General features: G+C 30.8%; 1 pseudogene across 1 annotated transcript; it reads right to left on the bottom strand.

The window, feature by feature from the left end:
• Positions 1-1047: 1047 nt before the first annotated feature.
• Positions 1048-9317, bottom strand: LOC145620801 (protein LIGHT-DEPENDENT SHORT HYPOCOTYLS 10 pseudogene; annotated as a pseudogene). Its single transcript, XR_014108300.1, has 2 exons — positions 8700-9317; positions 1048-1181 (listed from the first exon to the last, which is right to left on the bottom strand). The product of XR_014108300.1 is annotated as a protein LIGHT-DEPENDENT SHORT HYPOCOTYLS 10 pseudogene (transcript).
• Positions 9318-13970: the final 4653 nt, after the last annotated feature.

Below are 13970 nucleotides of genomic sequence, written 5' to 3'. Positions count from 1 at the left end.
AATTAAACAAATAGAAACCCTTAATTGCCAATCAAAACATATGATAAATGGGCAAAAAAAAAACCCCCAAAAAGCGATACTCTACATTCTACAGAAGGAGAAGAATATAACCTTAACTTCGTCAAACTTGTTACCTCAATTTGTAGTAGATCTGGAAGTGATGCAAGGGAGATGGAGCTAGAGGTCGAAGTCAAAGAAAATCCATATCAGAACAAGGAGATTTAAAAAAAATGATTTGATAGAGGAATTCGAATGATATATTAGCAAAATAACGAACAAATTTATAAATATCAAGAAGATTACTAGAAATTGACGAGCAACGAAAGAAATTTCCACCATTTCAAGCCAAATTCGCCGAACTTTTGCAGTTTTGGGAAGCAAATCAAACTGAAATGAAGAAGTTTTGATGGAATTTGACAAAGAAGTATTCGGTAATTAGGTTTAGGTTGATGGAGGAAGTTCTAGCGTTGAGTAAGTAATGTACAGTGGGCGAATTATTTTCATCCAAGTAGCTTCAAATTGAAGCCACGTGCAAGGCATATGACTTTTTAGATGCTTTTCTATGTCAAGACATTAAGAAGACCCCAAACAGCGTCGAAAAGACACGGGATATAAATTTATTCATTGACGCCTTTGGCACAGCGTCGACCTAAAAGCGTCGAAAAAGCAAGGGAATTATTTCAACTTCCTTAAGCTTAAAATGCATGCAAATTAAATTTAAGGGAAGTGAACTTGAAAATTCACATAAACAATTTTTTTGGAGCATCTATAAACATGCATAAATTTCTTGTGTGAGTAAAATATGAATCTTGCTTGTAGCTCAAGCAAGGCACACGTCACATTGCAACGCTAGGTGTTACGATGAAGTATATATAATGAACAACATTTATTCAGTTTTAGTTCTTAGGTTTCTTACGATGAAGTATATATATAATCAACTTGATGATGAACTAATTGATTCATAGAAAACGCTTGGTTACAAGTGAATTGCCCGAAAGTAGAACGAAATCAATACAATACTAATGAGCTTCAGCAATGAAGTGATTAAGTGATAATCTTAATTAATAAAAGAAACAATTATCTAAACACGGCCTGACAATTGCAACTGAATATTTATACATTGTCTTCATTCCACGCTGATGATATCCTAGCAGTAGAGATGTCTTCATAATTGCGTGGTACTACATTCAAAGAACAATTTCTTAAAGAAGAATGAATTTTCAAACTTTTAATACTCAAGAAAGCATAAAAGTAATAGAACGATCAATGAGCAAGCCTACTAATGAATGACAAAATTTAATATACAAGATTTAAAAAAAAATACAAAACGATATGTGTGCAAGCCTACCCATGACCGACACGGATAACATATTATTACATGATATACCCATGACCGACTCGGGTGACCTATTATTACATGATATACCCATGACCGACACGGGTGACTTATCTTTGTAGTCACTTGTATTTTAATACCTCTTGTGTGTAACACCTTATAATGGCCAACTTTTAGAGAAGAATTTGGAGTTGAATGTAAGGATTTTGATGTTTATTGTATGGTTTAATTTAGGTGACCATTTTCTTATATGTGGATGACTTTTGATCCCTTAGCTTTTAGAATGTTTTTATTCTGATCTCTCAAACTATTTAAGGTGTATATACTCGTCTAATTTGAGAGTTTTTGTAATTATCATAATATTTGATATTCTCCATCTTATATTCTTATGGATGAGACCATGTTTTGCACCTTTTAAGGTTAATTTAATTTAGCATCAGAAATAATAATGTTCACGGCCGTATTATATTTCAATTTATCAGTTCAATTTCCTCTCTTTACACTTAAAGTTTCAATACTATAAAATAGTAAACAAAATATATTAACTATTGTTTTCAAAAATTGATGGAATAATCAGTATATTGATCGAGACACGTTTAAATGCATGCTATGATTGCTAACCAATTTTAATGATAAAAATAACTTCTAGTTTAGGTAATTTCTTTATCTCAATATATTAAGTTATAATTGGGATTTGTAAGTAATGTTACTCCCTTCCCTCACACAAAAGTGTTTTTAAGACACAGCCCAACAGAATAGAGTGGTCAGAAAAAAACATAAATATCTTATAGGGATTGTTTTGTTTTTTGTTTTTGTTTTTCTGAATAGAGGATTAGTTATTCAATTAGAACTTGAGAAAACTAATATTGTTGCATCAGTAATTTTAATTGACAAATAACATGCATTCATTAAGATAACCTAAACGGAAAGTACGTTTAATTTCTTCAAAAAAAAAATGTAATCTATATTAGTCTCATTTAGAGTCTTTTGACTATTAAAATTTATAAGGTATCTTCTAAATTTCTCTCAATATATAAGAACAAATATAGTCATGTGAGATCTAATTTTATTTGTCTCAATGAGTACTTTATTAATAAGTAATAATTTTTATAATTTTTGCTAGTGTGTGATTAAAAATATTTGCGATAAAAAATTTATATCGATACGTAAATGAGACTTACATTATGAAATGGAGGGAGTATTAAACAAAAAAAAAATATGAATGTTTCCTCAAAAAAGAATGAGACGCATTGATTTTATTAATTGTTTATGGTGAAGAGACATGGCCTAATCATTTTTTTGGTAATATTTTAAATAAACTTCATATAAATACTTCTTGCATTTTTTCAAGCAATATTTTGACTTTACACTATTTATATAATCCACTTTGACTAGATTGATAGTTTATAGTTAACTAAATAAAAATATAGTCATGTGAGATTTTGTTTGGTTTGTCTTAGATTATACTCTATTAATATAAATTTAAAATTAATAACAATTTTACATATTAGTAATAAAAGATGATTATAAATGATTAAAATAACGCATTGACAAACTTTTAATCAGAAATGTTGTTTTTAAAAGAAAATAAGGAGAATATTATGTGTATATTCTCTATTTGTATGCATGGAACATGAAAAGTGGAAAAAATAGCTTTAACGATACGATGATAATAACCCTATGCATGCCAATATGAATTTATTACCAAAAGAAAAGCTAGGGAAATGGAACGAAGAGTAATGAACATTCTATTTAAACTCTCAAGGATACCATCACGTGGAAATAGGGAGTGAGAAAGATTAGTGTAGTTGTCTGCATGACAAACTTAGGAAAAAATAAAGTACGTAAAATCATGCAGGTGTATGTAATATTCTTGTATTGAGAAAGAGAGACATGCATAAACCATGGTGCTATTTAAGGTTTTATTTGCTAGCAAATCTAGACAAATGTTATGCTATCTAGATTATAGCTTAGGCCTTACTTTAGTGTTTCGTTCATGTCATCATGTACAAAATTTTGAGATATAATTGCAAGTTGATTGCTAGATGGGGATGTATGAATGAAACGGATGGACCCCCACGATTTCGGACAATTTTGGAGAAATAAAAACGATAAGTAAGGAAGTTGTCTGATACAAAGCGAATCTAAAGATGAAGAAGAATGCGATGTTTTGTTTTCTGGGGTGGATGTCAATTAGTTAGATCAGTTAAAATATATGACAATTATAATTACTCTACATACCTAGGTTATTTAGATGGGGATCGGAATTATCCTTGTTTGTTTCTTTTCCTACAAAAAAATGTGATCAACGAAAGAATTGGGCTTGTACATATGATAATGCAAATGCCAAGTAAAATGAGATGTAATTTATATTGGAGTATGTCATCATGCACAAGCATGTAGTTTATTCCTTCATGTTTACTAAAAATTAGATGATATTTGAAACATTTATATTTTATTTATTTTATTTTTACTATTATTGTTTATTTATTTGATGCTTAGAGAGCCGCAAGAGCAGATGATGAAAATCGATCATAGGATCTCTTGAAATCAGAAGGAAAGTTCTAACCACCTGAGCTATCTCTCACTCTCTCAATATGAATTAAGAAAATTTTATTATAAAAATAATTAAAAGTGTAATAATTCGGTAATCAATCATTAAAGTATAAGAAATATAATGGTCAGTGGTCATACTATATACTCTGTATAGTACTGTAGTAATCCAAGGTCATACAAAGTACTAGTACGTAGTACTATATATAGTAGTATGTAATATGAGGTCATGCAAGATTTGATTGATAGAATGATTCAAGTTGCAAATCAGGGTGTTTTACTGATGAAATGGATTTAGATTCTCACAATATATTTCTGTACGGAAGGAGTAAACATACAGTACAATGCGTGCAAGTAGAAAATTTTGTAGTTCAAAGTTACCTGTAGTGTAGTCAATATTGTTGAGGCTAAGACATCAGTTGATTGACAATGAACTATTTTTACAGTGAAAAATATCTACTAGTACTTATTATGTACTGTACTTGTTTTTAGCTAAAGCATGAGTATAAAAATTAAGGACTTAAGCTGCAAGATTTGTATTATAAGTAATATACTGAATGCAGGTTTTGGATCAGTGCACGTTAAATACATGTTATGCTATGTCATTCTCTTTATATTTGGTTTGAAAGTGTACGTATCATTGTGCCATGTAATCATGTATCATGTACCAGTTCATGTTTGAGATTATTGTAATTCATGAGGGATTAGAAAACTCTGTGTTTGATGAAGGGAAAATCGAAAGCAACAGAATACTAGATGAGGCTATAGCTGAAGGTCTTAACAACAAAGGGAAAATTTTAATTTATTCTAGTAGACTAAATGAGCAGATGCCTGATGATGTAGAATACTAGCCTAGTTTCTAAGTTTCTTCATTCTTCCCTATATATGGAACTTAGTTGTTCTCTGATAATACATAATAGGACTATGTTCTTTTAAAATGGTGAAATTCTTGCTACCAGAGGCTATATTAGGTACTCTGTAAGATGATTTAGTTAGAGCTTACTGTATGAAATGTATTGTTTTCAGTCATGAGTTTTCGTGAATTTCGATCATTAATGTAGATTTTCTCCTAGTTAAAAAATTAAAGTGAAAATTTTCTTGAAAGCGTACCTCTACATAATACCTTAAGACTCTCCTCCTGTTTCATAAAGGTTTGTATAAATTTAGAATGTAACTTATGTGTCTTTTTTTTTTTCAATTTCATTGCTTTTCCATTCAAATTCAATGACTTCTCTTTCAACAACAAAAGTTCCTTGCAAGAGGAAGAATTGTTGTTTTTAGAGAAGGCCGAATGAGAAAGAAAGGTGAATAGTTCAAGAATATAAATTGTACAGGATTTATGGTCATCTTACTTAAAGGTATCCTATTTTTAAAATGAAAAGAACGAAAAAAAAACACATTATCTTTCAATTTACTAATAAGACAGGGTTGAAGAATGCATATATATATGGATTAGTCTCCTAAAACTTTAAAAGTAGCACAATTGGAAATTAGTCGAAGTCATTTGTCACAAATAAAAATATCTTGATTGATTGGAATTTATCATATTTGAAAAATGGGAGCAAAGATTGGAGCATCTTTAATTTGATTACAAAATTTCAGTTTCAAATAAAAGACGCTCATTGTTAACACTAATAAAACAAATTTGGAAAATACGTATAACAAAAATAAAACAAATAAAACTTATATTTTCTTGCTTATATAGCTTTTTTCTTTATATGGAAAATATCAATTTATTCAAATAGGAATATTTTTATGCATACTAACGAAAGAGTTAAAAGACAATTTAAAGATAGGCTTATAAGCCATTATTTTTTTTTCTCCTCTCTTTAAAATGCATGATAATTTTTTACATGTGATTAAGAGAAATGCATGACCAATCTAATTAGTAATTTAGTATATAGTACAAAATTACTTATATTTAATGAATAAATCAATTTCCTTGCACCAACCCCCACTTATTGTAAAATTTTATCATCTTTCTACAAACAAAAGATTCGCAATGATGCATATATAGAATTTACAATAATTTATATGAAATAAATAGTACGGATAAAGCATATTTTTTCCATTAAAAAATAGTTCGAAAGGTTAGAAGAAACCTTAAATATACAAACAAAAATGCTATTGTTCCAATTATTTATGAGCATCCTTTAATCATATAATTATTATTTATTTTATATCCTTGACATTAATAGATTTTGGTGGGGGCACAAAATCTTTAGAAATCTTAGAAAGCCAAAATCTAGTGAAAATGTCGACAAAATAAGGGCACTGATATTAAAATACTATATAAGAAATAATAGCAACAAGCACATTTAAAAACATAAATATAAATATAAATATATATAGTGTTTTTTGCATGCTAAGACTTACGTATCACAATGTACTAACTACTAAGGTATTAAATTTCTAATATCTGCCAATTGACAGACTTCGCCTAAAAATGGTCAGTTCTATATTTAATGTTCTACTACACAATCTTACTTTAAATGCTCTTACTGCATGATGCATTCATACATATATCAAGGCATTCAAACAGCTTTCTATAAATATCTTTTATGGCTTAATATAGATAGAAAAATACTCTCTCATTTCAAACATATTAGTCTTTCAAATTATACAAATATATAAGTAATATCTATTAGAGAAAAGCACACATACATATATAATTCACTCCCTCAATTTAAAAAAAAAAAAAAAAAAAAAAAGCCTTGTCGCATTAATTATTGGTATTTTATGATTGAAAAAGATTACTAGCTTTTTAAAAGTAGTAATGCTTTGTGATTGGTTTCTACAAAATACTCTTATCATGATTGACTAATAGATAGAGTGTGTATAAAAAGTCAAATTACTGTATAACCCTGTCTATTTTTAATGATGAAAGATTAGAATAATGTGACCATTATTACGGAAATGAAGGAATCCTTAGTTGTCACACTAACCTTTTAACTCTTGTTTTAGTATAACATTGAAAGGACACGAAATTAGGGAGATCTCCATTTTTAAAAGAGGCTTTATAATCACACTTAAAAACCACACTAAGAGAAAAGAAAGAAGAGTGAAGATCTCTCCTAGCTTGATTCTATTTGAAGAATTAAACAAATGAATCAGGGATTTACAATAATAGAAGATTGGATAATTTCCTTATGCTGTAAGCCAAAATGCTGAATACTCTTAATATCATTATCACCACCCAACAAAGATCGAACGCTAACAATTGTATATGAAAATGAAGATATGTACTAATAGATAATTTAGCAAGTTAGAGATTGGAAAGAATCTTACTGTATGAATACTATCAATTATTACTCTAGATTGATGAATGTAGAAGCTACAATAATGTAAATCACTGCACCCTTTAACTAGATTAGCTAGCTCATATAGTCATATGAGGAGTACACGTCTTATCTTGCTAGTCATAGATCTCGAGTTTGATCCCTTAATTAGCATTGATATATAGGGAGAACTTTTCTCCGATGGAGACTCATCAACCCACCTTGAATCTAGAATGGCCAGAGCTCAGAATGTTTTGAATTACCGGTTAACCAGATTTACTCGAAAAAGAAAAGAATTCGGAACAACACTTGCTTCGATCCTAGACTAATTATACTACCTCCGTTAACATTACTTGGAACTTTGGGGTATTATTTGAGAGATATAAAATATTTCAAAGTTGCAAGTAAATGTTAACGGAGGCAATAAATGATTAACCCAAGTGTTAAATCTAGCTTCATACAAATGTGTACACATCGAAGAACCCTGATTACACTTTGTTCACCACAAATATACATCAAGTAGGGTAAGAGTTTATCTTCATTATATTACATACCTTCATGTAATTTAATTAGCCCATCCATTAGATCTACATATTTTGTATAAATATACATACTTGTTCATGTAAAATATGGAATTTTATGAACAGAGTTATAATATAAGTTTAATGATATTATTGGTTGGACCTTATTTTTTGTATATCTAACTTTATTTATTACAATGTTTTTCGACAGTACAATATTTAATACCTGTTTGTATTAGTTCTTGAGAATTTTCAAGGCTCGGAAAAAAAGTTCTAGAGAATCGTCATAAATAAGAAAACTAAAGGCTTTAATTGATGAACATTTTGGATTATTGTACGAGGAAGAAAAAGCTTACAACAATGAAGTGAAATTAAATATTATATTCTTGAATAAATCAAGTGATTCACTTAATATAACCAGCTTTTTTTTATTATTATTATTTCAAATCATGTTTAAATTATAATATTAACCATTTGATACTCGATTATATGGATTATTATTTTCTCCAATTCAATGATATCAAAGTAAACGGATATGATCCACTATAGTTAGTGGACGTTCCAATTAGTGAAGAAATTAGAGTTGTGTTTGTAAATTATTTAAATATTTAATGATTTAGGATTCAACGTAGATTTAAATTAATTTAAATAATTGAATGGTGAAGTAAATTGCTTAAGTATCTAAATGAAGAGATCTCCGATCTTTTGATTTGAAATAATGTAACAAATGATTAGTTGTTGGATAAATTAAGTCAATTAAGTAGCTAAATTTGAAGTCGTTTTAATTAGATCAAATCAAATGTACTTAATTTTGAATATAAAATAGCGATTATAAATCAGGATTAATTTAACTCAATTTAGATCACAAACAAACTCTAGACAATCTTAAACTAATAAGCAGACATAAAATCCATCAAATGAACACCTACTATTGTAAGCAAAATTTCATTAATCTCATTAATTTAATAAACATAAACATTATTAAATAGTGGAGATAAAACATATACATACCTCTTGATAATTGATGATCTTGGAAAAGAGCAAAACATATGTAATGGATCATACTAAGAAAACCTCATCATCATAGAACTAGAAGATCCACCAGGAGAAAATGAAGAATGATCATCTCCACTACCACTTCCACTACCACCACCACCACCTCTTCCACTTCCTTTCTTCTTTTTCTTATAAGGGATACCCCTAGCCTTTGCTTGACACTCCCTAACCTCCCTAAGATACACCCTTATAGCCGTACCGGCAAAAGGGTTAGTCTCCGGTGGACCTCCATTCTCCTCATAGGCAGCACGAAGACGGCCTATGAGGGCATCAAGACTACCCCAAGCTTGTCTAAGAGGGCAAGGACATGGAGCCGGGGGCTCAGGTTGGCCATAGAACATACACCCGGGTACATGGACCTTAGTCTTACCAAATTGGTCTAGGTAACGGAGGAAGTCCAAGACATGGTGGCTTGTGCATTGAGAAAGAGGGACAGGAGGATGTTGGTTCCTTAAGTATTGACCAAAAGTGTTCCAATCTCTTCTTTTTTGTGATTCATAACGGCTTGGTGTTGGTGAAGGTGGAGGTGTTCCTTCATAATTTTGGGGTGGAGAAGAGGATGAACCTTCCATTATTATTATTTTAGGGATAGCATATAGATATTAGAAGTTATATCTAATTGTGAACTATATAATATAAGATTTATATTATATATTAAGGTTATGGTGTTACATTAGATCATATAGAAAGTGGAAAAAATGAAAATAATCATAATTAAGTAAATAAAATTATAGAGGGGTAGAGGAATAGTGTAAGAGGGGAGAATGAGATGGATTATTATTAGTAACATCCCAAATGGAGGGACCTACTTTTCAGTGGACATGAAGTGGGGTCTAATTATTGGCAAATTTTCAAGCTGTAATTTAAATTCTATAGTATATAGTCTTGATGGTAGGATTTATCGAATGATTTTCTCATATAATAATTATTATAGATTTATTTTTGGGTGGGGGGTCATTTGATGTGTGTCTTTAGTGTGATATTGTGTTTCATTTAGTCATGTGTACAAACAAAGGCACAATTATTTGGGACATTTGATGTAATCCTATGATGAGGGAGGATGACGTTAATGTTAAGGGGTATTAAACTTGATTAATGAAGTAATTATATAGCGTTACACGAGGTCTCAAGTAGTTCCTCGTATATAATTATATAAGGTTTTTTCTTAGGGGTTGATCGCCTTTTTTTCCCCTAAATAATCGGTGTATATTATCGGACGATGTCTTAAATCTTAACTTAAAATATAACATTGTAGACTTTGTAGTATTTAAATATTTCCATGGTTATTGTAAGGAGGGTGTTCCCATCGTAGGAGATCCTTTTTCTTAGATGCCTATGGCTCTTTAGAAGCCTATGACTTTACACTTGTCAAGGTGTATTAGGATTTGAATTCCTGACTATTTTGGGGACTTTGAATTAGAATTGATTCTATCATTACACTTTTTTGTAAGAAACAAGTAGGAGTCGCTAATGAGTTTTAGGAAAACTCATAAACCTAGTTCATGCATTTCTCCCATGTGGAGTTCATGCGATAATTAGTACGAATTGTAAGTTTACCCATGCCCAAATTGGTCTACACAAACCATAAATGAGTTAGGCAGCAAGGGTACTAAAATAACGTTCCTTTTTAGAGAGAATTCGCTATTCTAGCCCTAGTGCAGCCTCTACTAGCTCTTCCTTTTACACAATTTCATCACCAAAGAATATATGCAACGTGATACCTAAAGACTAAGTTAGTTGATTTTATTTACAAGCGTTAATCACATAAAGATTACATTGCAACGAATGTCGTTATTCTTTTGAATCAAATTCGTGAAATAATAAAAGTAAATAATATTCGCCTTGACTTAGGTGATTAAACAATCAACTAATTAGTCAATTCTAGTCTTTAAGTAACGAAAGAATACTATGTGGTTTAATTAATTAAAAGTTTGTTTATAGTGATCAAACAACACTAATTAATCAGTTAAAGTTATTTAAAGAATAAAAGAAAAGTGATTTATCTAAGTGCTCAGGAAACTTAGATGTTTATGGACCTTCTTTCTTCTTTGTACCTCCAAGGGTTTCAATGGATTCAGTTAGGCTTGGAAAGTATTTGGGAAGAGAGAAGAAAAGTAGTATGATAGTAAGAGGGTTTGAGAGCTTAAGGATTTCAGAATTTCGGGTTTAGAAATCTGATTTTTTCTGTCCCTTTAGTGTTGAACGAAGACCCCTATTTATAGGCGTAGGAATCTAGGTTTAGGGTTTTAGAGCTGTGGCGTCAAGTGGCGCGCGCAACTCTTTGATTCGCGCTAGGTGCCGCACACATCTCAATGAGTCGCACGCGCCAAGCGCATGCAACTTATTGAGTTGTGCTGGTTTGCGGTTTGCCTTATACGAAAACGCGTTTTTAAAACTTCCATAACTTTTGATTGCAAAGTTTTATTATGGCGTGTGAGATATCATTAGAAAGATCTGAATATCTACTTTCCAATGCCGTTAGAATTAGTTAAAATCTGTTATAGATCAAAAGATATGGCCGTTAGAGTGAAAGGGTGTCGGTTTTAGGGCCTGGTTAAGTCTTTTGATCATAACTTCTTCGTTTTAACTCGAAGTCAAGCTTATAATATACCGTTGGAAAGCTCTTTGAAAGGGATATCCATCTATATAGGCTATAAACGGAAATATGATGGTTGTTTTATCTGTTTGGCTCGATTTTCAACAATGTAAGATCCATTGGATCGAATCATAGCATTTGCCGCATTTGGGTCCGTTATTAATCAAATTTAAACATGTATGAGCACGTTTTAGGCCTAATTAGTAATCGGACAAGGATCTAAAATTATTTAATCTCAAAAATGAGTTTTAACTTACTTCATAATGCATTTTGTAGTCCATAAACACTTCAACTTTGATCTTAACATGAAGAACGGATTTTTGTAACATCATCGCACTTCCTTTCGGGACAAGAGGCCAAAATAGGTGTCTACAACTATTTTTAAGTGCTACTTACAATTAATCAAAACTAAAATAGTCATTCCTCCAATTAAAAAGAAAAAGAAAAAAAAGGGTATTTCTCATTGGTAGCTGTAAAGTTTTGCATATTCTTAATAGTAAATTTCTTTTTACAAATTCTCCAAAATAGCATTACTTTTGTTAATTTTCCCTAACATGACAATATTTTTTGTATATAACCACTAATTAACTTAATCAAAAAATAATTAACCTAATAATTAAAAATAAAAAAATCAGCCATCCCAGCCACCTTGCCCCCACCACTGCCACCCTGCTCCCTACCCGACTACACCCCGCCGGTGCCGAACTACCACTGAAAACGCACACCGAAGCCAGCGGAACCCACCTCAATCCCAAACCACTTCCCTCCCCTTAACCACCTTAATCCCTCCCTAAAACTCCCTCCCCTCCCCTCGATAACACTCCCTCCCTACTGCCCGACGCTAAAAACCCCTCCCCGGTGTTGGTGAACACAATTTGCTCCACCCTGCCATATCCACTCCCTTCCCCCCTTAACCACCACTCGAAACTCTTAAAACCCCAAATAAAAAATCTTGGGTTTCGAATTGGATTGGTAGGGACGTAGGATTTTAGCGTTTAAAAGGGGGGAAAGGGAGTGAAACCAGCAGGGGGTCGAGGTGGGGCGTCGCTGATGCTGGCGCGCAGCTTTAAGGGTAGTAAGACAACGGCGGGGGGCGACCGGGGTGGGGAGCAGGGTGGCGGAGGTGGGAGCAAGATGGCTGGAATGACTGGTTTTTTTTTTTAATATATTTTTGTTAATTATTAAGTTAATTCCTTTCTAATTAATCTAATTAGTTGTTAATTACAAATATATTGTTATATTAGGGAAACTTAAAAAAAGTAATGGTATTTAGGAGAATTTGTAAAAAAAATAATAATTATTATCATTAATTTAATTACATTCTTTACAAGGACATGAATTATACTTTATTCACTGTTGGGCATGGATATAACTAACTTTACCATTAAGCAACTTTCCCTATAAAAATTCTAAGAGGGTAGTTGAATTTTATTGACTACTTAGGTATTTGTTGCAATAGATCGAGATATAATTAAATGGGTTTCTATGGAGGTGATCAAAATTCAAGATGGGCTTAATTACAAAATCTCATGTTCAAACCGGTAAAAAAGTGTTGAGTTTGACAGGCCAGAGCAGGTTTTTTACGGGTTTTCTTTGAGTCAAGTTCGAGTTTCTAAGTAAAAAATACAATTGTTATTAGCTAGACTCGAAACTACCTAACTCAGGCTGGTACCTCATTCAAAAATGAACATTTACTATAACAAATACGGACATTTTCTAACTGAACATATTTTACAATAATTTTGTGTTTCTCAATAATTAAATGTTTATTTTAACGTACTATGATGTTCATTCTTATAAAATAATGTTCATTTTCAAGCAGTATAATGTTTATTCCTATAAAATTTTCATTTTCTTTTTTAACAATTACTTACACGAAAGTGTATAAAATAACATGTGCACTTTTTATTGCGTATACATTAAACATAATGTATACAAACAATTGAACATTCATATACGTGAATATGAACAAACCTGTACTTTTATTTGCATATACATTAAATGTCTATGAGTTATAGGGATTTTAAAAATTAGTGTTAAATTATGATCACGTATTGTTAAAATTGTGAACATTAATGTTATACTAATGACATCTAAAGTATGAAAATGAAAATTTAATTTTGTAGAATAAATATCCTATAGCAAGAAAATGTTTAAATTTTATATATTAAATGTTCATTTTCAAAATGAGGGACCAGCCAAAAGTTTGCGGTAAAAATGTGCTTTTAGGCTTGTGGGTTGGGCTATTGTAGATCACCTCTAATTTTCATAATATTCCTAATGATTATATTGCTTTATTGTTATGTATAGATCCATTGTATGAAATGCATTTCAAATAATGGAATTCAATTTCAAGATTTGAAATGTTAGAGTTCAACTGCGTTAAATGTGTTTGGATTGCAAGCATATAATTGTTTCAAATCCAAAAATTCAATTCCATCTTATATTTGAACGTGCGTAGAATTTTGGAATCAATGAAATGAAAATTATTTCAGAAGTATGATTATTAATCAATAGTGGATATTTTTTTTGAGTTTAAAAAATCATAAAGCCAAAATTTTAAGAAATGTGTGATTGATGCATAAATAATAAATGAAGATTTACATTAAATTACAAAAAATTAAAAAAAT

Source organism: Chenopodium album, chromosome 27 (genome assembly GCF_948465745.1).
Source record: "Chenopodium album chromosome 27, dcCheAlbu1.1, whole genome shotgun sequence".
NCBI classification, from domain to species: domain Eukaryota; kingdom Viridiplantae; phylum Streptophyta; class Magnoliopsida; order Caryophyllales; family Amaranthaceae; genus Chenopodium; species Chenopodium album.
Note: the sequence above shows the minus strand (reverse complement) of the source record. Positions and strands in the feature narration are given on the sequence as shown.